The 26,563-nt window shown below is 42.7% G+C and overlaps 1 long non-coding RNA gene across 1 annotated transcript in view; it reads left to right on the forward strand.

Annotated features, from left to right (window-relative positions):
- LOC126927364 (uncharacterized) overlaps nt 1–21,490 on the forward strand; it is a 52,171-nt gene extending 30,681 nt beyond the window's left edge. The window contains exon 3 of the long non-coding RNA XR_007715417.1: nt 21,457–21,490. This is a non-coding gene — a long non-coding RNA (uncharacterized LOC126927364). The remainder of the gene's footprint in view (nt 1–21,456) is intronic.
- The last annotated feature ends 5,073 nt before the right edge of the window (nt 21,491–26,563 follow it).

Raw genomic sequence — 26,563 nt, forward strand, 5'->3', positions numbered from 1 at the left:
TTGGAAACTGCGATCGTTGCTGGCTCGCTCTGCTCGCTCGTAAAAATCTCGTCCAACCTCACAACCGATCCGACACGTTCCCAAATTTGAAATAAGTCGCCGCCATATCGAATAACATACAGAAGAGGGATTGGTTTTAGGTTAGGCTATAATTTTCTAGCGAGCAACGCGAGCGGGCGAAGCGTGAAGGTGTGTCACAACCGAACGGTTTGGCACATTGGGACATTGCAATATTCGCACCAGCCCGAGGAGCCGGAAGTCTTTATCGAATTGCCTACTGACAAAAGAATACAGTTTATCAATAGCTTCACATAAATAGTACTATTTCCACATAGTAAATTGCAATGTGATGTCAGAAATATCTTACAAAATTAGGTAATAACACGAAATATATGCAAGGCAATATGAGGTATATGAATAGTTTGGAAATTGTCATCGTTGCTCGCTCGCTCCGCTCGCTCGTAAAAATCTAGTCCAACCTCATAACCGATCCGACACGTTCCCAAATTTGAAATAAGTCGCCGCCATATCGAATAACATACAGAAGTGGGTTGGTTTTAGGTTAGGCTATAGTTTTCGAGCGAGCGCAGTGAGCGAGCGACGCGTAAAGGTGTGTCACAACCGAACGGTTTGGCACATAGGGACATTGAAATATTCGCACCAGCCCGAGGAGCCGGAAGTCTTTATCGAATTGCCTACTGACAAAAGAATACAGTTTATCAATAGCTTCACATAAATAGTAATATTTCCACATAGTACAGTGCAACATGAGGTCCGAACTCGCTGACAAAATTAGGTAATAACAGGAAATATATGCAAGGCAATATAAGGTATATGAATAGCTTGGAAATGGTGATCGTTGCTGGCTCGCTCCGCTCGCTCGTAAAAATCTCGTCCAACCTCACAACCGATGCGGCACGTTCCAAAATTTGAAATAAGTCGCCTCCATATCGTATAACGAACGCAAGAGGGAATGGTTTTAGGTTAGGCTATAGTTTTCGAGCGAGCGCAGCGAGCGAAGGACGCGTAAAGGTGTGTCACAAACCAACGGTTTGGCACATAGGGACATTCAAATATTCGCCCCAGCCCGAGGAGCCGGAAGTCGTTATCGAATTGCCTACTGACAAAAGTTTACAGTTTATGAATAGTTTCACATAAATAGTACTATTTCCACATAGTAATGTGCAATGTGATGTCAGAAATGTCTGACAAAATTAGGTAATAACACGAAATATATGCAAGGCAATATAAGGTACATGTATAGCTTGGTAACTGCGATCGTTGCCCGCTCGCTCCGCTCTCTCGTAAAAATCTTGTCCAACCTCACAACCGATCCGACACGTTCCCAAATTTGAAATAAGTCGCCGCCGTATCGAATAACATATAGAAGGGGGTTGGTTTTAGGTTAGGCTATAGTTTTCGAGCGAGCGCAGTTAGCGAGCGACGCGTAAAGGTGTGTTACAACCGAACGGTTTGGCACATAGGGACATTGAAATATTCGCACCAGCCCGAGGAGCCGGAAGTCTTTATCGAATTGCATACTGACAAAAGAATACAGTTTATCAATAGCTTCACATAAATAGTACTATTTCCACAGAGTAAATTGCAACGTGATGTCAGAAATGTCTGACAAAATTAGGTAATAACACGAAATATATGCAAGGCAATATGAGGTATATGTATAGCTTGGAAATTGTCATCGTTGCTCGCTCGCTCCGCTCGCTCGTAAAAATCTAGTCCAACCTCACAACCGATCCGACACGTTCCAAAATTTGAAATAAGTCGCCGCCATATCGAATAACATACAGAAGAGGGATTGGTTTTAGGTTAGGCTATAGTTTTCGAACGAGCGCAGCGAGCGAAGGACGCGTAAAGGTGTGTCACAAACCAACGGTTTGGCACATAGGGACATTGAAATATTCGCCCCAGCCCGAGGTGCCGGAAGTCTTTATCGAATTGCCTACTGACAAAAGATTACAGTTTATGAATAGTTTCACATAAATAGTAATATTTCCACATAGTACAGTGCAACATGAGGTCCGAACTCGCTGACAAAATTAGGTAATAACAGAAAATATGTGCAAGGCAATATTAGGTATATGTATAGCTTGGAAATCGTGATCGTTGCTGGCTCGCTCTGCTCGCTCGTAAAAATCTCGTCCAACCTCACAACCGATCCGACACGTTCCCAAATTTGAAATAAGTCGCCGCCATATCGAATAACATACAGAAGAGGGATTGGTTTTGGTTAGGCTATAGTTTTCTAGCGAGCAACGTGAGCGGGCGAAGCGTGAAGATGTGTCACAACCGAACGGTTTGGCACATAGGGACATTGAAATATTCGAACCAGCCCGAGGAGCCGGAAGTCTTTATCGAATTGCCTACTGACAAAAGAATACAGTTTATCAATAGCTTCACATAAATAGTACTATTTCCACATAGTAAATTGCAACGTGATGTCAGAAATGTCTGACAAAATTAGGTAATAACACGAAATATATGCAAGGTAATATGAGGTATATGTATAGCTTGGAAATTGTCATCGCTGCTCGCTCGCTCCGCTCGCTCGTAAAAATCTAGTCCAACCTCACAACCGATCCTACACGTTCCAAAATTTTGAAATAAGTCGCCTCCATATCGTATAACGAACGCAAGAGGGAATGGTTTTAGGTTAGGCTATAGTTTTCGAGCGAGCGCAGCGAGCGAAGGACGCGTAAAGTTGTGTCACAAACCAACGGTTTGGCACATAGGGACATTGAAATATTCGCCCCAGCCCGAGGAGCCGGAAGTCTTTATCGAATTGCCTACTGACAAAAGAATACATTTTATCAATAGCTTCACATAAATAGTACTATTTCCACATAGTAAATTGCAATGTGATGTCAGAAATGTCTGACAAAATTAGGCAATAACACGAAATATATGCAAGGCAATATAAGGTACATGTATAGCTTGGAAACTGCGATCGTTGCCCGCTCGCTCCGCTCTCTCGTAAAAATCTAGTCCAACCTCACAACCGATCCGACACGTTCCCAGATTTGAAATAAGTCGCCGCCATATCGAATAACATACGGAAGGGTGTTGGTTTTATGTTAGGCTATAGTTTTCGAACGAGCGGAGCGAGCGAAGGACGCGTAAAGGTGTGTCACAAACCAACGGTTTGGCACATAGGGACATTGAAATATGCGCCGCAGCTCGAGGAGCCGGAAGTCGTTATCGAATTGCCTACTGACAAAAGTTTACAGTTTATGAATAGTTTCACATAAATAGTAATATTTCCACATAGTAATGTGCAATGTGGTGTCAGAAATGTCTGACAAAATTAGGTAATAACACGAAATATATGCAAGGCAATATAAGGTACATGTATAGCTTGGAAACTGCGATCGTTGCTGGCTCGCTCTGCTCGCTCGTAAAAATCTCGTCCAACCTCACAACCGATCCGACACGTTCCCAAATTTGAAATAAGTCGCCGCCATATCGAATAACATACAGAAGGGGGTTGGTTATATGTTAGGCTATAGTTTTCGAGCGAGCGCAGCGAGCGAAGGACGCGTAAAGGTGTGTTACAAACCAACGGTTTGGCACATAGGGATATTGAAATATTCGCCCCAGCCCGAGGAGCCGGAAGTCGTTATCGAATTGCCTACTGACAAAAGAATACAGTTTATCAATAGCTTCACATAAATAGTACTATTTCCACATAGTAAATTGCAATGTGATGTCAGAAATGTCTGACAAAATTTGGTACTAACACGAAATATATGCAAGGCAATATGAGGTATATGTATAGCTTGGAAATTGTCATCGTTGCTCGCTCGCTCCGCTCGCTCATAAAAATCTAGTCCAACCTCACAACCGATCCGACGCGTTCCCAAATTAGAAATAAGTCGCCGCCATATTGAATAACATACAGAAGAGGGATTGGTTTTTGGTTAGGCTATAGTTTTCTAGCGAGCAACGCGAGCGGGCGAAGCGTGAAGATGTGTCACAACCGAACGGTTTGGCACATAGGGACATTGAAATATTCGCACCAGCCCGAGGAGCCGGAAGTCTTTATCGAATTGCCTACTAACAAAAGAATACAGTTTATCAATAGCTTCACATAAATAGTAATATTTCCACATAGTACAGTGCAACATGAGGTCCGAACTCGCTGAAAAAATTAGGTAATAACAGGAAATATATGCAAGGCAATATAAGGTATATGAATAGCTTGGAAATGGTGATCGTTGCTGGCTCGCTCCGCTCGCTCGTAAAAATCTCGTCCAACCTCACAACCGATCCGACACGTTCCCAAATTTGAAATAAGTCGCCGCCATATCGAATAACATACAGAAGAGGGATTGGTTTTAGGTTAGGCTATAGTTTTCTAGCGAGCAACGCGAGCGGGCGAAGCGTGAAGATGTGTCACAACCGAACAGTTTGGCACATTGGGACATTGCAATATTCGCACCAGCCCGAGGAGCCGGAAGTCTTTATCGAATTGCCTACTAACAAAAGAATACAGTTTATCAATAGCTTCACATAAATAGTACTATTTCCACATAGTAAATTGCAATGTGATGTCAGAAATGTCTGACAAAATTAGGTAATAACACGAAATATATGCAAGGCAATATGAGGTATATGTATAGCTTGGAAATTGTCATGGTTGCTCGCTCGCTCCGCTCGCTCGTAAAAATCTAGTCCAACCTCACAACCGATCCGACGCGTTCCCAAATTTGAAATAAGTCGCCGCCATATCGAATAACATATAGAAGAGGGATTTGTTTTGGTTAGGCTATAGTTTTCTAGCGAGCAACGTGAGCGGGCGAAGCGTGAAGATGTGTCACAACCGAACGGTTTGGCACATAGGGACATTGAAATATTCGAACCAGCCCGAGGAGCCGGAAGTCTTTATCGAATTGCCTACTGACAAAAGAATACAGTTTATCAATAGCTTCACATAAATAGTACAATTTCCACATAGTAAATTGCAACGTGATGTCAGAAATGTCTGACAAAATTAGGTAATAACACGAAATATATGCAAGGTAATATGAGGTATATGTATAGCTTGGAAATTGTCATCGCTGCTCGCTCGCTCCGCTCTCTCGTAAAAATCTAGTCCAACCTCACAACCGATCCTACACGTTCCAAAATTTTGAAAGAAGTCGCCTCCATATCGTATAAGGAACGCAAGAGGGAATGGTTTTAGGTTAGGCTATAGTTTTCGAGCGAGCGCAGCGAGCGAAGGACGCGTAAAGTTGTGTCACAAACCAACGGTTTGGCACATAGGGACATTGAAATATTCGCCCCAGCCCGAGGAGCCGGAAGTCTTTATCGAATTGCCTACTGACAAAAGAATACATTTTATCAATAGCTTCACATAAATAGTACTATTTCCACATAGTAAATTGCAATGTGATGTCAGAAATGTCTGACAAAATTAGGCAATAACACGAAATATATGCAAGGCAATATAAGGTACATGTATAGCTTGGAAACTGCGATCGTTGCCCGCTCGCTCCGCTCTCTCGTAAAAATCTAGTCCAACCTCACAACCGATCCGACACGTTCCCAGATTTGAAATAAGTCGCCGCCATATCGAATAACATACAGAAGGGTGTTGGTTTTATGTTAGGCTATAGTTTTCGAACGAGCGGAGCGAGCGAAGGACGCGTAAAGGTGTGTCACAAACCAACGGTTTGGCACATAGGGACATTGAAATATTCGCCGCAGCTCGAGGAGCCGGAAGTCGTTATCGAATTGCCTACTGACAAAAGTTTACAGTTTATGAATAGTTTCACATAAATAGTAATATTTCCACATAGTAATGTGCAATGTGGTGTCAGAAATGTCTGACAAAATTAGGTAATAACACGAAATATATGCAAGGCAATATAAGGTACATGTATAGCTTGGAAAATGCGATCGTTGCTGGCTCGCTCTGCTCGCTCGTAAAAATCTCGTCCAACCTCACAACCGATCCGACACGTTCCCAAATTTGAAATAAGTCGCCGCCATATCGAATAACATACAGAAGGGGGTTGGTTTTATGTTAGGCTATAGTTTTCGAGCGAGCGCAGCGAGCGAAGGACGCGTAAAGGTGTGTCACAAACCAACGGTTTGGCACATAGGGATATTGAAATATTCGCCCCAGCCCGAGGAGCCGGAAGTCGTTATCGAATTGCCTACTGACAAAAGAATACAGTTTATCAATAGCTTCACATAAATAGTACTATTTCCACATAGTAAATTGCAATGTGATGTCAGAAATGTCTGACAAAATTAGGTACTAACACGAAATATATGCAAGGCAATATGAGGTATATGTATAGCTTGGAAATTGTCATCGTTGCTCGCTCGCTCCGCTCGCTCGTAAAAATCTAGTCCAACCTCACAACCGATCAGACGCGTTCCCAAATTAGAAATAAGTCGCCGCCATATTGAATAACATACAGAAGAGGGATTGGTTTTTGGTTAGGCTATAGTTTTCTAGCGAGCAACGCGAGCGGGCGAAGCGTGAAGATGTGTCACAACCGAACGGTTTGGCACATTGGGACATTGAAATATTCGCACCAGCCCGAGGAGCCGGAAGTCTTTATCGAATTGCCTACTGACAAAAGAATACAGTTTATCAATAGCTTCACATAAATAGTAATATTTCCACATAGTACAGTGCAACATGAGGTCCGAACTCGCTGAAAAAATTAGGTAATAACAGGAAATATATGCAAGGCAATATAAGGTATATGAATAGCTTGGAAATGGTGATCGTTGCTGGCTCGCTCCGCTCGCTCGTAAAAATCTCGTCCAACCTCACAACCGATCCGACACGTTCCCAAATTTGAAATAAGTCGCCGCCATATCGAATAACATACAGAAGGGTGTTGGTTTTATGTTAGGCTATAGTTTTCGAACGAGCGGAGCGAGCGATGGACGCGTAAAGGTGTGTCACAAACCAACGGTTTGGCACATAGGGACATTGAAATATTCGCCGCAGCCCGAGGAGCCGGAAGTCGTTATCGAATTGCCTACTGACAAAAGTTTACAGTTTATGAATAGTTTCACATAAATAGTAATATTTCCACATAGTAATGTGCAATGTGGTGACAGAAATGTCTGACAAAATTAGGTAATAACACGAAATATATGCAAGGCAATATAAGGTACATGTATAGCTTGGAAACTGCGATCGTTGCTGGCTCGCTCTGCTCGCTCGTAAAAATCTCGTCCAACCTCACAACCGATCCGACACGTTCCCAAATTTGAAATAAGTCGCCGCCATATCGAATAACATACAGAAGAGGGATTGGTTTTAGGTTAGGCTATAATTTTCTAGCGAGCAACGCGAGCGGGCGAAGCGTGAAGGTGTGTCACAACCGAACGGTTTGGCACATTGGGACATTGCAATATTCGCACCAGCCCGAGGAGCCGGAAGTCTTTATCGAATTGCCTACTGACAAAAGAATACAGTTTATCAATAGCTTCACATAAATAGTACTATTTCCACATAGTAAATTGCAATGTGATGTCAGAAATATCTTACAAAATTAGGTAATAACACGAAATATATGCAAGGCAATATGAGGTATATGAATAGTTTGGAAATTGTCATCGTTGCTCGCTCGCTCCGCTCGCTCGTAAAAATCTAGTCCAACCTCATAACCGATCCGACACGTTCCCAAATTTGAAATAAGTCGCCGCCATATCGAATAACATACAGAAGTGGGTTGGTTTTAGGTTAGGCTATAGTTTTCGAGCGAGCGCAGTGAGCGAGCGACGCGTAAAGGTGTGTCACAACCGAACGGTTTGGCACATAGGGACATTGAAATATTCGCACCAGCCCGAGGAGCCGGAAGTCTTTATCGAATTGCCTACTGACAAAAGAATACAGTTTATCAATAGCTTCACATAAATAGTAATATTTCCACATAGTACAGTGCAACATGAGGTCCGAACTCGCTGACAAAATTAGGTAATAACAGGAAATATATGCAAGGCAATATAAGGTATATGAATAGCTTGGAAATGGTGATCGTTGCTGGCTCGCTCCGCTCGCTCGTAAAAATCTCGTCCAACCTCACAACCGATGCGGCACGTTCCAAAATTTGAAATAAGTCGCCTCCATATCGTATAACGAACGCAAGAGGGAATGGTTTTAGGTTAGGCTATAGTTTTCGAGCGAGCGCAGCGAGCGAAGGACGCGTAAAGGTGTGTCACAAACCAACGGTTTGGCACATAGGGACATTCAAATATTCGCCCCAGCCCGAGGAGCCGGAAGTCGTTATCGAATTGCCTACTGACAAAAGTTTACAGTTTATGAATAGTTTCACATAAATAGTACTATTTCCACATAGTAATGTGCAATGTGATGTCAGAAATGTCTGACAAAATTAGGTAATAACACGAAATATATGCAAGGCAATATAAGGTACATGTATAGCTTGGTAACTGCGATCGTTGCCCGCTCGCTCCGCTCTCTCGTAAAAATCTTGTCCAACCTCACAACCGATCCGACACGTTCCCAAATTTGAAATAAGTCGCCGCCGTATCGAATAACATATAGAAGGGGGTTGGTTTTAGGTTAGGCTATAGTTTTCGAGCGAGCGCAGTTAGCGAGCGACGCGTAAAGGTGTGTTACAACCGAACGGTTTGGCACATAGGGACATTGAAATATTCGCACCAGCCCGAGGAGCCGGAAGTCTTTATCGAATTGCATACTGACAAAAGAATACAGTTTATCAATAGCTTCACATAAATAGTACTATTTCCACAGAGTAAATTGCAACGTGATGTCAGAAATGTCTGACAAAATTAGGTAATAACACGAAATATATGCAAGGCAATATGAGGTATATGTATAGCTTGGAAATTGTCATCGTTGCTCGCTCGCTCCGCTCGCTCGTAAAAATCTAGTCCAACCTCACAACCGATCCGACACGTTCCAAAATTTGAAATAAGTCGCCGCCATATCGAATAACATACAGAAGAGGGATTGGTTTTAGGTTAGGCTATAGTTTTCGAACGAGCGCAGCGAGCGAAGGACGCGTAAAGGTGTGTCACAAACCAACGGTTTGGCACATAGGGACATTGAAATATTCGCCCCAGCCCGAGGTGCCGGAAGTCTTTATCGAATTGCCTACTGACAAAAGATTACAGTTTATGAATAGTTTCACATAAATAGTAATATTTCCACATAGTACAGTGCAACATGAGGTCCGAACTCGCTGACAAAATTAGGTAATAACAGAAAATATGTGCAAGGCAATATTAGGTATATGTATAGCTTGGAAATCGTGATCGTTGCTGGCTCGCTCTGCTCGCTCGTAAAAATCTCGTCCAACCTCACAACCGATCCGACACGTTCCCAAATTTGAAATAAGTCGCCGCCATATCGAATAACATACAGAAGAGGGATTGGTTTTGGTTAGGCTATAGTTTTCTAGCGAGCAACGTGAGCGGGCGAAGCGTGAAGATGTGTCACAACCGAACGGTTTGGCACATAGGGACATTGAAATATTCGAACCAGCCCGAGGAGCCGGAAGTCTTTATCGAATTGCCTACTGACAAAAGAATACAGTTTATCAATAGCTTCACATAAATAGTACTATTTCCACATAGTAAATTGCAACGTGATGTCAGAAATGTCTGACAAAATTAGGTAATAACACGAAATATATGCAAGGTAATATGAGGTATATGTATAGCTTGGAAATTGTCATCGCTGCTCGCTCGCTCCGCTCGCTCGTAAAAATCTAGTCCAACCTCACAACCGATCCTACACGTTCCAAAATTTTGAAATAAGTCGCCTCCATATCGTATAACGAACGCAAGAGGGAATGGTTTTAGGTTAGGCTATAGTTTTCGAGCGAGCGCAGCGAGCGAAGGACGCGTAAAGTTGTGTCACAAACCAACGGTTTGGCACATAGGGACATTGAAATATTCGCCCCAGCCCGAGGAGCCGGAAGTCTTTATCGAATTGCCTACTGACAAAAGAATACATTTTATCAATAGCTTCACATAAATAGTACTATTTCCACATAGTAAATTGCAATGTGATGTCAGAAATGTCTGACAAAATTAGGCAATAACACGAAATATATGCAAGGCAATATAAGGTACATGTATAGCTTGGAAACTGCGATCGTTGCCCGCTCGCTCCGCTCTCTCGTAAAAATCTAGTCCAACCTCACAACCGATCCGACACGTTCCCAGATTTGAAATAAGTCGCCGCCATATCGAATAACATACGGAAGGGTGTTGGTTTTATGTTAGGCTATAGTTTTCGAACGAGCGGAGCGAGCGAAGGACGCGTAAAGGTGTGTCACAAACCAACGGTTTGGCACATAGGGACATTGAAATATTCGCCGCAGCTCGAGGAGCCGGAAGTCGTTATCGAATTGCCTACTGACAAAAGTTTACAGTTTATGAATAGTTTCACATAAATAGTAATATTTCCACATAGTAATGTGCAATGTGGTGTCAGAAATGTCTGACAAAATTAGGTAATAACACGAAATATATGCAAGGCAATATAAGGTACATGTATAGCTTGGAAACTGCGATCGTTGCTGGCTCGCTCTGCTCGCTCGTAAAAATCTCGTCCAACCTCACAACCGATCCGACACGTTCCCAAATTTGAAATAAGTCGCCGCCATATCGAATAACATACAGAAGGGGGTTGGTTATATGTTAGGCTATAGTTTTCGAGCGAGCGCAGCGAGCGAAGGACGCGTAAAGGTGTGTTACAAACCAACGGTTTGGCACATAGGGATATTGAAATATTCGCCCCAGCCCGAGGAGCCGGAAGTCGTTATCGAATTGCCTACTGACAAAAGAATACAGTTTATCAATAGCTTCACATAAATAGTACTATTTCCACATAGTAAATTGCAATGTGATGTCAGAAATGTCTGACGAAATTAGGTACTAACACGAAATATATGCAAGGCAATATGAGGTATATGTATAGCTTGGAAATTGTCATCGTTGCTCGCTCGCTCCGCTCGCTCGTAAAAATCTAGTCCAACCTCACAACCGATCCGACGCGTTCCCAAATTAGAAATAAGTCGCCGCCATATTGAATAACATACAGAAGAGGGATTGGTTTTTGGTTAGGCTATAGTTTTCTAGCGAGCAACGCGAGCGGGCGAAGCGTGAAGATGTGTCACAACCGAACGGTTTGGCACATAGGGACATTGAAATATTCGCACCAGCCCGAGGAGCCGGAAGTCTTTATCGAATTGCCTACTAACAAAAGAATACAGTTTATCAATAGCTTCACATAAATAGTAATATTTCCACATAGTACAGTGCAACATGAGGTCCGAACTCGCTGAAAAAATTAGGTAATAACAGGAAATATATGCAAGGCAATATAAGGTATATGAATAGCTTGGAAATGGTGATCGTTGCTGGCTCGCTCCGCTCGCTCGTAAAAATCTCGTCCAACCTCACAACCGATCCGACACGTTCCCAAATTTGAAATAAGTCGCCGCCATATCGAATAACATACAGAAGAGGGATTGGTTTTAGGTTAGGCTATAGTTTTCTAGCGAGCAACGCGAGCGGGCGAAGCGTGATGATGTGTCACAACCGAACAGTTTGGCACATTGGGACATTGCAATATTCGCACCAGCCCGAGGAGCCGGAAGTCTTTATCGAATTGCCTACTAACAAAAGAATACAGTTTATCAATAGCTTCACATAAATAGTACTATTTCCACATAGTAAATTGCAATGTGATGTCAGAAATGTCTGACAAAATTAGGTAATAACACGAAATATATGCAAGGCAATATGAGGTATATGTATAGCTTGGAAATTGTCATGGTTGCTCGCTCGCTCCGCTCGCTCGTAAAAATCTAGTCCAACCTCACAACCGATCCGACGCGTTCCCAAATTTGAAATAAGTCGCCGCCATATCGAATAACATATAGAAGAGGGATTGGTTTTGGTTAGGCTATAGTTTTCTAGCGAGCAACGTGAGCGGGCGAAGCGTGAGGATGTGTCACAACCGAACGGTTTGGCACATAGGGACATTGAAATATTCGAACCAGCCCGAGGAGCCGGAAGTCTTTATCGAATTGCCTACTGACAAAAGAATACAGTTTATCAATAGCTTCACATAAATAGTACTATTTCCACATAGTAAATTGCAACGTGATGTCAGAAATGTCTGACAAAATTAGGTAATAACACGAAATATATGCAAGGTAATATGAGGTATATGTATAGCTTGGAAATTGTCATCGCTGCTCGCTCGCTCCGCTCGCTCGTAAAAATCTAGTCCAACCTCACAACCGATCCTACACGTTCCAAAATTTTGAAATAAGTCGCCTCCATATCGTATAACGAACGCAAGAGGGAATGGTTTTAGGTTAGGCTATAGTTTTCGAGCGAGCGCAGCGAGCGAAGGACGCGTAAAGTTGTGTCACAAACCAACGGTTTGGCACATAGGGACATTGAAATATTCGCCCCAGCCCGAGGAGCCGGAAGTCTTTATCGAATTGCCTACTGACAAAAGAATACATTTTATCAATAGCTTCACATAAATAGTACTATTTCCACATAGTAAATTGCAATATGATGTCAGAAATGTCTGACAAAATTAGGCAATAACACGAAATATATGCAAGGCAATATAAGGTACATGTATAGCTTGGAAACTGCGATCGTTGCCCGCTCGCTCCGCTCTCTCGTAAAAATCTAGTCCAACCTCACAACCGATCCGACACGTTCCCAGATTTGAAATAAGTCGCCGCCATATCGAATAACATACAGAAGGGTGTTGGTTTTATGTTAGGCTATAGTTTTCGAACGAGCGGAGCGAGCGAAGGACGCGTAAAGGTGTGTCACAAACCAACGGTTTGGCACATAGGGACATTGAAATATTCGCCGCAGCCCGAGGAGCCGGAAGTCGTTATCGAATTGCCTACTGACAAAAGTTTACAGTTTATGAATAGTTTCACATAAATAGTAATATTTCCACATAGTAATGTGCAATGTGGTGTCAGAAATGTCTGACAAAATTAGGTAATAACACGAAATATATGCAAGGCAATATAAGGTACATGTATAGCTTGGAAACTGCGATCGTTGCTGGCTCGCTCTGCTCGCTCGTAAAAATCTCGTCCAACCTCACAACCGATCCGACACGTTCCCAAATTTGAAATAAGTCGCCGCCATATCGAATAACATACAGAAGAGGGATTGGTTTTAGGTTAGGCTATAATTTTCTAGCGAGCAACGCGAGCGGGCGAAGCGTGAAGGTGTGTCACAACCGAACGGTTTGGCACATTGGGACATTGCAATATTCGCACCAGCCCGAGGAGCCGGAAGTCTTTATCGAATTGCCTACTGACAAAAGAATACAGTTTATCAATAGCTTCACATAAATAGTACTATTTCCACATAGTAAATTGCAATGTGATGTCAGAAATATCTTACAAAATTAGGTAATAACACGAAATATATGCAAGGCAATATGAGGTATATGAATAGTTTGGAAATTGTCATCGTTGCTCGCTCGCTCCGCTCGCTCGTAAAAATCTAGTCCAACCTCATAACCGATCCGACACGTTCCCAAATTTGAAATAAGTCGCCGCCATATCGAATAACATACAGAAGAGGGTTGGTTTTAGGTTAGGCTATAGTTTTCGAGCGAGCGCAGCGAGCGAGCGACGCGTAAAGGTGTGTCACAACCGAACGGTTTGGCACATAGGGACATTGAAATATTCGCACCAGCCCGAGGAGCCGGAAGTCTTTATCGAATTGCCTACTGACAAAAGATTACAGTTTATGAATAGTTTCACATAAATAGTAATATTTCCACATAGTACAGTGCAACATGAGGTCCGAACTCGCTGACAAAATTAGGTAATAACAGAAAATATGTGCAAGGCAATATTAGGTATATGTATAGCTTGGAAATCGTGATCGTTGCTGGCTCGCACTGCTCGCTCGTAAAAATCTCGTCCAACCTCACAACCGATCCGACACGTTCCCAAATTTGAAATAAGTCGCCGCCATATCGAATAACATACAGAAGAGGGATTGGTTTTAGGTTAGGCTATTGTTTTCTAGCGAGCAACGCGAGCGGGCGAAGCGTGAAGGTGTGTCACAACCGAACGGTTTGGCACATTGGGACATTGCAATATTCGCACCAGCCCGAGGAGCCGGAAGTCTTTATCGAATTGCCTACTGACAAAAGAATACAGTTTATCAATAGCTTCACATAAATAGTACTATTTCCACATAGTAAATTGCAACGTGATGTCAGAAATGTCTGACAAAATTAGGTAATAGCACGAAATATATGCAAGGCAATATGAGGTATATGTATAGCTTGGAAATTGTCATCGTTGCTCGCTCGCTCCGCTCGCTCGTAAAAATCAAGTCCAACCTCACAACCGATCCGACACGTTCCAAAATTTGAAATAAGTCGCCGCCATATCGAATAACATAGAGAAGAGCGATTGGTTTTAGGTTAGGCTATAGTTTTCGAACGAGCGCAGCGAGCGAAGGACGCGTAAAGGTGTGTCACAAACCAACGGTTTGGCACATAGGGACATTGAAATATTCGCCCCAGCCCGAGGAGCCGGAAGTCTTTCTCGAATTGCCTACTGACAAAAGTTTACAGTTTATGAATAGTTTCACGTAAATAGTACTTTTTCCACATAGTAATGTGCAATGTGATGTCAGAAATGTCTGACAAAATTAGGTAATAACAGGAAATATATGCAAGGCAATATAAGGTATATGAATAGGTTGGAAATGGTGATCGTTGCTGGCTCGCTCTGCTCGCTCGTAAAAATCTAGTCCATCCTCATAACCGATCCGACACGTTCCCAAATTTGAAATAAGTCGCTGCCATATCGAATAACATACAGAAGGGGGTTGGTTTTAGGTTAGGCTATAGTTTTCGAGCGAGCGCAGCGAGCGAGCGACGCGTAAAGGTGTGTCACAACCGAACGGTTTGGCACATAGGGACATTGAAATATTCGCACCAGCCCGAGGAGCCGGAAGTCTTTATCGAATTGCCTACTGACAAAAGAATACAGTTTATCAATAGCTTCACATAAATAGTACTATTTCCACATAGTAAATTGGAATGTGATGTCAGAAATGTCTGACAAAATTAGGTAATAACACGAAATATATGCAAGGCAATATGAGGTATATGTATAGCTTGGAAATTGTCATCGTTGCTCGCTCGCTCCGCTCGCTCATAAAAATCTAGTCCAACCTCACAACCGATCCGACACGTTCCAAAATTTGAAATAAGTCGCCGCCATATCGAATAACATACAGAAGAGGGATTGGTTTTAGGTTAGGCTATAGTTTTCGAACGAGCGCAGCGAGCGAAGGACGCGTAAAGCTGTGTCACAAACCAACGGTTTGGCACATAGGGACATTGAAATATTCGCACCAGCCCGAGGAGCCGGAAGTCTTTATCGAATTGCCTACTGACAATAGTTTGCAGTTTATGAATAGTTTCACATAAATAGTAAAATTTCCACATAGTACAGTGCAACATGAGGTCCGAAATCGCTGACAAAATTAGGTAATAACAGGAAATATATGCAAGGGAATATTAGGTATATGTATAGCTTGGAAATGGTGATCGTTGCTCGCTCGCTCCGCTCGCTCGAAAAAATCTAGTGCAACCTCACAACCGATCCGACACGTTCCCAAATTTGAAATAAGTCGCCTCCATATCGTATAGCGAACGCCAGAGGGAATGGTTTTAGGTTAGGCTATAGTTTTCGACCGAGCACGGCGAGCGAGGGACGCGTAAATGTGTGTCACAAACCAACGGTTTGGCACATAGGGGCATTGAAATATTCGCCCCAGCCCGAGGAGCCGGAAGTCGTTATCGAATAGCCTACTGACAAACGTTTACAGTTTATGAATAGTTTCACATAAATAGTACTATTTCCACATAGAAAATTGCAATGTGTTGTCAGAAATGTCTGACAAAATTAGGTAATAACACGAAATATATGCAAGGTAATATGAAGTATATGTATAGCTTGGAAATTGTCATCGTTGCTCGCTCGCTCCGCTCTCTCGTAAAAATCTAGTCCAACCTCACAACCGATCCGACACGTTCCCAAATTTGAAATAAGTCGCCGCCATGTCGAATAAGATACAGAAGAGGGATTGGTTTTAGGTTAGGCTATAGTTTTCGAGCGAGCGCAGCGAGCGAAGGACGCGTAAAGGTGTGTCACAAACCAACGGTTTGGCACATAGGGACATTGAAATATTCGCCCCAGCCCGAGGAGCCGGAAGTCTTTATCGAATTGCCTACTGACAATAGTTTACAGTTTATGAATAGTTTCACATAAATAGTAAAATTTCCAAATAGTACAGTGCAACATGAGGTCCGAAATCGTTGACAAAATTAGGTAATAACAGGATATATATGCAAGGCAATATAAGGTATATGAATATCTTGGAAATGGTGATCGTTGCTGGCTCGCTCTGCTCGCTCGTAAAAATCTAGTCCAACCTCATAACCGATCCGACACGTTCCCAAATTTGAAATAAGTCGCCGCCATATCGAATAACATACAGAAGAGGGTTGGTTTTAGGTTAGGCTATAGTTTTCGAGCGAGCAACGTGAGCGGGCGAAGCGTGAAGATGTGTCACAACCGAACGGTTTGACACATAGGAACATTGAAATATTCGAACCAGCCCGAGGAGCCGGAAGTCTTTATCGAATTGCCTACTGACAAAAGAATACAGTTTATCAATAGCTTCACATAAATAGTACTATTTCCACACAGTAAATTGCAACGTGATGTCAGAAATGTCTGACAAAATTAGGTAATAACACGAAATATATGCAAGGCAATATGAGGTATATGTATAGCTTGGAAATTGTCATCGCTGCTCGCTCGCTCCGCTCGATCGTAAAAATCTAGTCCAACCTCACAACCGATCCGACACGTTCCAAAATTTAAAATAAGTCGCCTCCATATCGTATAACGAAAGCAAGAGGGAATGGTTTTAGGTTAGGCTATAGTTTTCGAGCGAGCGCAGCGAGCGAAGGACGCATAAAGGTGTGTCACAAACCAACGGTTTGGCTCATAGGGATATTGAAATATTCGCCCCAGCCCGAGGAGCGGGAAGTCTTTATCGAATTGCCTACTGACAAAAGAATACAGTTTATCAATAGCTTCACATAAATAGTACTATTTCCACATAGTAAATTGCAATGTGATATCAGAAATGTCTGACATAATTAGGCAATAACACGAAATATATAGAAGGCAATATAAGGTACATGTACAGCTTGGAAACTGCGATCGTTGCCCGCTCGCTCCGCTCTCTCGTAAAAATCTAGTCCAACCTCACAACCGTTCCGACACGTTCCCAAATTTGAAATAAGTCGCCGCCATATCGACTAACATACAGAAGGGGGTTGCTTTTATGTTAGGCTATAGTTTTCCAGCGAGCGCAGTGAGCGAGCGACGCGTAAAGGTGAGTCACAACCGAACGGTTTGGCACATAGGGACATTGAAATATTCGCACCAGCCCGAGGAGCCGGAAGTCTTTATCGAATTGCCTACTGACAAAAGAATACAGTTTATCAATAGCTTCACATAAATAGTACTATTTCCACATAGTAAATTGCAATGTGATGTCAGAAATGTCTGACAAAATTAGGTAATAACACGAAATATATGCAAGGCAATATGAGGTATATGTATAGCTAGGAAATTGTCATAGTTGCTCGCTCGCCCCGCTCGCTCGTAAAAATCTAGTCCAACCTCACAACCGATTCGACACGTTCCAAAATTTGAAATAAGTCGCCTCCATATCGTATAACGAACGCAAGATGGAATTGTTTTAGGTTAGGCTATAGTTTTCGAGCGAGCGCAGCGAGCGAAGGACGCGTAAAGGTGTGTCACAAACCAACGGTTTGGCACATAGGGACATTGAAATATTCGCCCCAGCCCGAGGAGCCGGAAGTCGTTATCGAATAGCCTACTGACAAAAGTTTACAGTTTATGAATAGTTTCACATAAATAGTACTATTTCCACATAGTACAGTGCAACATGAGGTCCGAAATCGCTGACAAAATTAGGTAATAACAGGAAATATATGCAAGGCAATATAAGGTATATGAATAGCTTGGAAATGGTGATCGTTGCTGGCTCGCTCTGCTCGCTCGTAAAAATCTAGTCCAACCTCATAACCGATCCGACACGTTCCCAAATTTGAAATAAGTCGCCGCCATATCGAATAACATACAGAAGAGGGTTGGTTTTAGGTGAGGCTATAGTTTTCGAGCGAGCGCAGTGAGCGAGCGACGCGTAAAGGTGTGTCACAACCGAACGGTTTGGCACATAGGGACATTGAAATATTCGAACCAGCCCGAGGAGCCGGAAGTCTTTATCGAATTGCCTACTGACAAAAGAATACAGTTTATCAATAGCATCACATAAATAGTACTATTTCCACACAGTAAATTGCAACGTGATGTCAGAAATGTCTGACAAAATTAGGTAATAACACGAAATATATGCAAGGCAATATGAGGTATATGTATAGCTTGGAAATTGTCATCGTTGCTCGCTCGCTCCGCTCGCTCGTAAAAATCTAGTCCAACCTCACAACCGATCCGACACGTTCCAAAATTTGAAATAAGTCGCCGCCATATCGAATAACATACAGAAGAGGGATTGGTTTTAGGTTAGGCTATAGTTTTCGAACGAGCGCAGCGAGCGAAGGACGCGTAAAGGTGTGTCACAAACCAACGGTTTGGCACATAGGGACATTGAAATATTCGCACCAGCCCGAGGAGCCGGAAGTCTTTATCGAATTGCCTACTGACAATAGTTTACAGTTTATGAATAGTTTCACATAAATAGTAAAATTTCCACATAGTACAGTGCAACATGAGGTCCGAAATCGCTGACAAAATTAGGTAATAAAAGGAAATATATGCAAGGCAATATAAGGTATATGAATATCTTGGAAATGGTGATCGTTGCTGGCTCGCTCTGCTCGCTCGTAAAAATCTAGTCCAACCTCATAACCGATCCGACACGTTCCCAAATTTGAAATATGTCGCCGCCATATCGAATAACATACAGAAGAGGGTTGGTTTTAGGTTAGGCTATAGTTTTCGAGCGAGCAACGTGAGCGTGCGAAGCGTGAAGATGTGTCACAACCGAACGGTTTGGCACATAGGGACATTGAAATATTCGAACCAGCCCGAGGAGCCGGAAGTCTTTATCGAATTGCCTACTGACAAAAGAATACAGTTTATCAATAGCTTCACATAAATAGTACTATTTCCACACAGTAAATTGCAACGTGTTGTCAGAAATGTCTGACAAAATTAGGAAATAACACGAAATATATGCAAGGCAATATGAGGTATATGTATAGCTTGGAAATTGTAATCGCTGCTCGCTCGCTCCGCTCGCTCGTAAAAATCTAGTCCAACCTCACAACCGATCCGACACGTTCCAAAATTTGAAATAAGTCGCCTCCATATCGTATAACGAAAGCAAGAGGGAATGGTTTTAGGTTAGGCTATAGTTTTCGAGCGAGCGCAGCGAGCGAAGGACGCGTAAAGGTGTGTCACAAACCGACGGTTTGGCTCATAGGGACATTGAAATATTCGAACCAGCCCGAGGAGCCGGAAGTCTTTATCGAATTGCCTACTGACAAAAGAATACAGTTTATCAATAGCATCACATAAATAGTACTATTTCCACACAGTAAATTGCAACGTGATGTCAGAAATGTCTGACAAAATTAGGTAATAACACGAAATATATGCAAGGCAATATGAGGTATATGTATAGCTTGGAAATTGTCATCGCTGCTCGCTCGCTCCGCTCTCTCGTAAAAATCTAGTCCAACCTCACAACCGATCCGACACGTTCCAAAATTTGAAATAAGTCGCCTCCATATCGTATAACGAAAGCAAGAGGGAATGGTTTTAGGTTAGGCTATAGTTTTCGAGCGAGCGCAGCGAGCGAAGGACGCGTAAAGGTGTGTCACAAACCAACGGATTGGCACATAGGGACATTGAAATATTCGCCCCAGCCCGAGGAGCGGGAAGTCTTTATCGAATTGCCCACTGACAAAAGAATACAGTTTATCAATAGCTTCACATAAATAGTACTATTTCCACATAGTAAATTGCAATGTGATGTCAGAAATGTCTGACAAAGTTAGGTAATAACACGAAATATATGCAAGGCAATATGAGGTATATGTATAGCTTGGAAATTGTCATAGTTGCTCGGTCGCACCGCTCGCTCGTAAAAATCTAGTCCAACCTCACAACCGATCCGACACGTTCCCAAATTTGAAATAAGTCGCCGCCATGTCGAATAACATACAGAAGAGGGATTGGTTTTAGGTTAGGCTATAGTTTTCGAGCGAGCGCAGCGAGCGAAGGACGCGTAAAGGTGTGTCACAAACCAACGGTTTGGCACATAGGGACATTGAAATATTCGCCCCAGCCCGAGGAGCCGGAAGTCTTTATCGAATTGCCTACTGACAATAGTTTGCAGTTTATGAATAGTTTCACATAAATAGTAAAATTTCCACATAGTACAGTGCAACATGAGGTCCGAAATCGCTGACAAAATTAGGTAATAACAGGAAATATATGCAAGGCAATATAAGGTATATGAATAGCTTGGAAATGGTGATCGATGCTGGCTCGCTCTGCTCGCTCGTAAAAATCTAGTCCAACCTCATAACCGATCCGACACTTTCCCAAATTTGAAATAAGTCGCCGCCATATCGAATAACATAGAGAAGAGGGTTGGTTTTAGGTTAGGCTATAGTTTTCGAGCGAGCGCAGTGAGCGAGCGACGCGTAAAGGTGTGTCACAACCGAACGGTTTGGCACATAGGGACATTGAAATATTCGCACCAGCCCGAGGAGCCGGAAGTCTTTATCGAATTGCCTACTGACAATAGTTTACAGTTTATGAATAGTTTCACATAAATAGTAAAATTTCCACATAGTACAGTGCAACATGAGGTCCGAAATCGCTGACAAAATTAGGTAATAATAGGAAATATATGCAAGGCAATATTAGGTATATGTATAGCTTGGAAATGGTGATCGTTGCTCGCTCGATCCGCTGGCTCGAAAAAATCTAGTGCAACCTCACAACCGATCCGACACGTTCCCAAATTTGAAATAAGTCGCCTCCATATCGTATAGCGAACGCCAGAGGGAATGGTTTTAGGTTAGGCTATAGTTTTCGAGCGAGCGCAGTGTGCGAGCGACGCGTAAAGGTGTGTCACAAACCAACGGTTTGGCACACAGGGACATTGAAATATTCGCAGCAGCCCGAGGAGCCGGAAATCTTTATCGAATTGCCTACTGACAAAAGTTTACAGTTTATGAATAATTTCACATAAATAGTAATATTTCCACATAGTACAGTGCAACATGAGGTCCGAACTCGCTGACAAAGTTAGGTAATAACAGGAAATATATGCAAGGCAATATAAGGTACATGTATAGCTTGGAAACTGCGATCGTTGCCCGCTCGCTCCGCTCTCTCGTAAAAATCTAGTCCAACCTCACAATCGATCCGATACGTTCCCAAATTTGAAATAAGTCGCCGCGATATCGAATAACATACAGAAGAGGGTTGGTTTTAGGTTAGGCTATAGTTTTCGAGCGAGCGCAGTGAGCGAGCGACGCGTAAAGGTCTGTGACAACCGAACGGTTTGGCACATAGGGACATTGAAATATTCGCACCAGCCCGAGGAGCCGGAAGTCTTTATCGAATTGCCTACTGACAAAAGAATACAGTTTATCAATAGCTTCACATAAATAGTACTATTTCCACATAGTAAATTGCAATGTGATGTCAGAAATGTCTGACAAAATTAGGTAATAACACGAAATATATGCAAGGCAATATGAGGTATATGTATAGCTTGGAAATTGTCATGGATGCTCGCTCGCTCCGCTCGCTCGTAAAAATCTAGTCCAACCTGACAACCGATCCGACGCGTTCCCAAATTTGAAATAAGTCGCCGCCATATCGAATAACATATACAAGAGGGATTGGTTTTGGTTAGGCTATAGTTTCCTAGCGAGCAACGTGAGCGGGGGAAGCGTGAAGATGTGTCACAACCGAACGGTTTGGCACATAGGGACATTGAAATATTCGAACCAGCCCGAGGAGCCGGAAGTCTTTATCGAATTGCCTACTGACAAAAGAATACAGTTTATCAATAGCTTCACATAAATAGTACTATTTCCACATAGTACAGTGCAACATGAGGTCCGAAATCGCTGACAAAATTAGGTAATAACAGGAAATATATGCAAGGCAATATAAGGTATATGAATAGCTTGGAAATGGTGATCGTTGCTGGCTCGCTCTGCTCGCTCGTAAAAATCTAGTCCAACCTCATAACCGAACCGACACGTTCCCAAATTTGAAATAAGTCGCCGCGATATCGAATAACATACAGAAGAGAGTTGGTTTTAGGTTAGGCTATAGTTTTCGAGCGAGCGCAGTGAGCGAGCGACGCGTAAAGGTGTGTCACCACCGAACGGTTTGGCACATAGGGACATTGAAATATTCGCACCAGCCCGAGGAGCCGGAAGTCTTTATCGAATTGCCTACTGACAAAAGAATACAGTTTATCAATAGCTTCACATAAATAGTACTATTTCCACATAGAAAATTGCAATGTGATGTCAGAAATGTCTGACAAAATTAGGCAATAACACGAAATATATGCAAGGCAATATGAGGTATATGTATAGCTTGGAAATTGTCATCGCTGCTCGCTCGCTCCGCTCTCTCGTAAAAATCTAGTCCAACCTCACAACCGATCCGACACGTTCCCAAATTTGAAATAAGTCGCCGCCATGTCGAATAACATACAGAAGGGGGATTGGTTTTAGGTTAGGCTATAGTTTTCGAGCGAGCGCAGCGAGCGAAGGACGCGTAAAGGTGTGTCACAAACCAACGGTTTGCCACATAGGGACATTGAAATATTCGCCCCAGCCCGAGGAGCCGGAAGTCTTTATCGAATTGCCTACTGACAATAGTTTACAGTTTATGAATAGATTCACATAAATAGTAAAATTTCCACATAGTACAGTGCAACATGAGGTCCGAAATCGCTGACAAAATTAGGTAATAACAGGAAATATATGCAAGGCAATATAAGGTATATGAATATCTTGGAAATGGTGATCGTTGCTGGCTCGCTCTGCTCGCTCGTAAAAATCTAGTCCAACCTCACAACCGATCCGACACGTTCCAAAATTTGAAATAAGTCGCCTCCATATCGTATAACGAAAGCAAGAGGGAATGGTTTTAGGTTAGGCTATAGTTTTCGAGCGAGCGCAGCGAGCGAAGGACGCGTAAAGGTGTGTCACAAACCAACGGTTTGGCACATAGGGACATTGAAATATTCGAACCAGCCCGAGGAGCCGGAAGTCTTTATCGAATTGCCTACTGACAAAAGAATACAGTTTATCAATAGCATCACATAAATAGTACTATTTCCACACAGTATATTGCAACGTGATGTCAGAAATGTCTGACAAAATTAGGTAATAACACGAAATATATGCAAGGCAATATGAGGTATATGTATAGCTTGGAAATTGTCATCGCTGCTCGCTCGCTCCGCTCTCTCGTAAAAATCTAGTCCAACCTCACAACCGATCAGACACGTTCCAAAATTTGAAATAAGTCGCCTCCATATCGTATAACGAAAGCAAGAGGGAATGGTTTTAGGTTAGGCTATAGTTTTCGAGCGAGCGCAGCGAGCGAAGGACGCGTAAAGGTGTGTCACAAACCAACGGTTTGGCACATAGGGACATTGAAATATTCGCCCCAGCCCGAGGAGCGGGAAGTCTTTATCGAATTGCCTACTGACAAAAGAATACAGTTTATCAATAGCTTCACATAAATAGTACTATTTCCACATAGTAAATTGCAATGTGATGTCAGAAATGTCTGACAAAGTTAGGTAATAACACGAAATATATGCAAGGCAATATGAGGTATATGTATAGCTTGGAAATTGTCATAGTTGCTCGGTCGCCCCGCTCGCTCGAGAAAATCTAGTCCAACCTCACAACCGATCCGACACGTTCGCAGATTTGAAATATGTCGCCACCATATCGTATAACGAAAGCAAGAGGGAATGGTTTTAGGTTAGGCTATAGTTTTCGAGCGAGCGCAGCGAGCGAAGGACGCGTAACGGTGTGTCATAAACCAACGGTTTGGCACATACGGACATTGAAATATTCGCACCAGCCCGAGGAGCCGGAAGTATTTATCCTATTGCCTAACGACACATGTTTACAGTTTATGAATAGTTTCACATATATAGTACTATTTCCTCATAGTACAGTGCAATGTGATGTCCGAAATGGCTGACAAAATTAGGTAATAACACGACATATATGCAAGGCAATATAAGGTGTATGTATAGGTTGGAAATTGTGATCGTTGCTCGCTCGCTCCGCTCGCTCGAGAAAATCTAGTCCAACCTCACAACCGATCCGACACGTTCGCAAATTTGAAATATGTCGCCACCATATCGAATAATGAACGGAAGATGGATTGGTTTTAGGTTAGGCTATAGCTTTCGTGCGAGCGCAGCGAACGAGAGACGCGTAATGGTGTGTCACAAACCAACGGTTTGGCACATACGGACATTGAAATATTCGCACCAGCCCGAGGAGCCGGAAGTCTTTATCCTATTGCCTCCTGACAAATGTTTACGGTTTACCAATAGTTTCACATAATTAGTACCGTTTTCTCATAGTACAGTGCAGCGTGATGTCCGAAATGGCTGACAAAATTAGGTACAAGCTCGAAATATATGCAAGACAATATATGGTATATGTATAGCTTGGAAATTGTGACCGTTGCTCGCTCGCTCCGCTCGCTCGTAAAAATCTAGTCCAACCTCACAACCGATCCGACACGTTCGCAAATTTGAAATATGTCGCCATCATACCGAATAGTGAACGCAAGATGGATTGGTTTTAGGTTAGGCTATAGCTTTCGAGCGAGCGCCGCGAGCGAGAGACGCGTAAAGGTGTGTCATAGACCAACGGTTTGGCACATACGGACATTGAAATATTCGCACCAGCCCGAGGAGCCGGAAGTATTTATCCTATTGCCTACCGACACATGTTTACAGTTTATGAATAGTTTCACATAAATAGTACTATTTCCTCATAGTACAGTGCAATGTGATGTCCGAAATGGCTGACAAAATTAGGTAATAACACGACATATATGCAAGGCAATATAAGGTGTATGTATAGGTTGGAAATTGTGATCGTTGCTCGCTCGCTCCGCTCGCTCGAGAAAATCTAGTCCAACCTCACAACCGATCCGACACGTTCGCAAATTTGAAATATGTCGCCACCATATCGAATAATGAACGGAAGATGGATTGGTTTTAGGTTAGGCTATAGCTTTCGTGCGAGCGCAGCGAACGAGAGACGCGTAAAGGTGTGTCACAAACCAACGGTTTGGCACATACGGACATTGAAATATTCGCACCAGCCCGAGGAGCCGGAAGTCTTTATCCTATTGCCTTCTGACAAATGTTTACGGTTTACCAATAGTTTCACATAATTAGTACCGTTTCCTCAAAGTACAGTGCAGCGTGATGTCCGAAATGGCTGACAAAATTAGGTACAAGCTCGAAATATATGCAAGACAATATATGGTATATGTATAGCTTGGAAATAGTGACCGTTACTCGCTCGCTCCGCTCGCTCGTAAAAATCTAGTCCAACCTCACAACCGATCCGACACGTTCGCAAATTTGAAATATGTCGCCATCATATCGAATAATGAACGCAAGATGGATTGGTTTTAGGTTAGGCTATAGTTTTCGAGCGAGCGCCGCGAGCGAGAGACGCGTAAAGGTGTGTCATAAACCAACGGTTTGGCACATACGGACATTGAAATATTCGCACCAGCCCGAGGAGCCGGAAGTATTTATCCTATTGCCTACCGACACATGTTTACAGTTTATGAATAGTTTCACATAAATAGTACTATTTCCTCATAGTACAGTGCAATGTGATGTCCGAAATGGCTGACAAAATTAGGTAATAACACGAAATATATGGAAGGCAATATAAGGTATATGTATAGCTTGGAAATTGTGACCGTTGCTCGCTCGCTCCGCTCGCGCGTAAAAATCTAGTCCAACCTCACAACCGATCCCACACGTTCGCAAATTGGAAATATGTCGCCACCATATCGAATAATGAACGCAAGATGGATTGGTTTTAGGTTAGGCTATAGCTTTCGTGCGAGCGCAGCGAACGAGAGACGCGTAAAGGTGTGTCACAAACCAACGGTTTGGCACATACGGACATTGAAATATTCGCACCAGCCCGAGGAGCCGGAAGTATTTATCCTATTGCCTACCGACACATGTTTACAGTTTATGAATAGTTTCACATAAATAGTACTATTTCCACATAGTACAATGCAATGTGATGTCTGAAATGGCTGACAAAATTAGGTAATAACACGACATATATGCAAGGCAATATAAGGCGTATGTATAG

This window comes from Bombus affinis, unplaced genomic scaffold (genome assembly GCF_024516045.1).
Source record: "Bombus affinis isolate iyBomAffi1 unplaced genomic scaffold, iyBomAffi1.2 ctg00000083.1, whole genome shotgun sequence".
Taxonomy (NCBI): Eukaryota; Metazoa; Arthropoda; class Insecta; order Hymenoptera; family Apidae; genus Bombus; species Bombus affinis.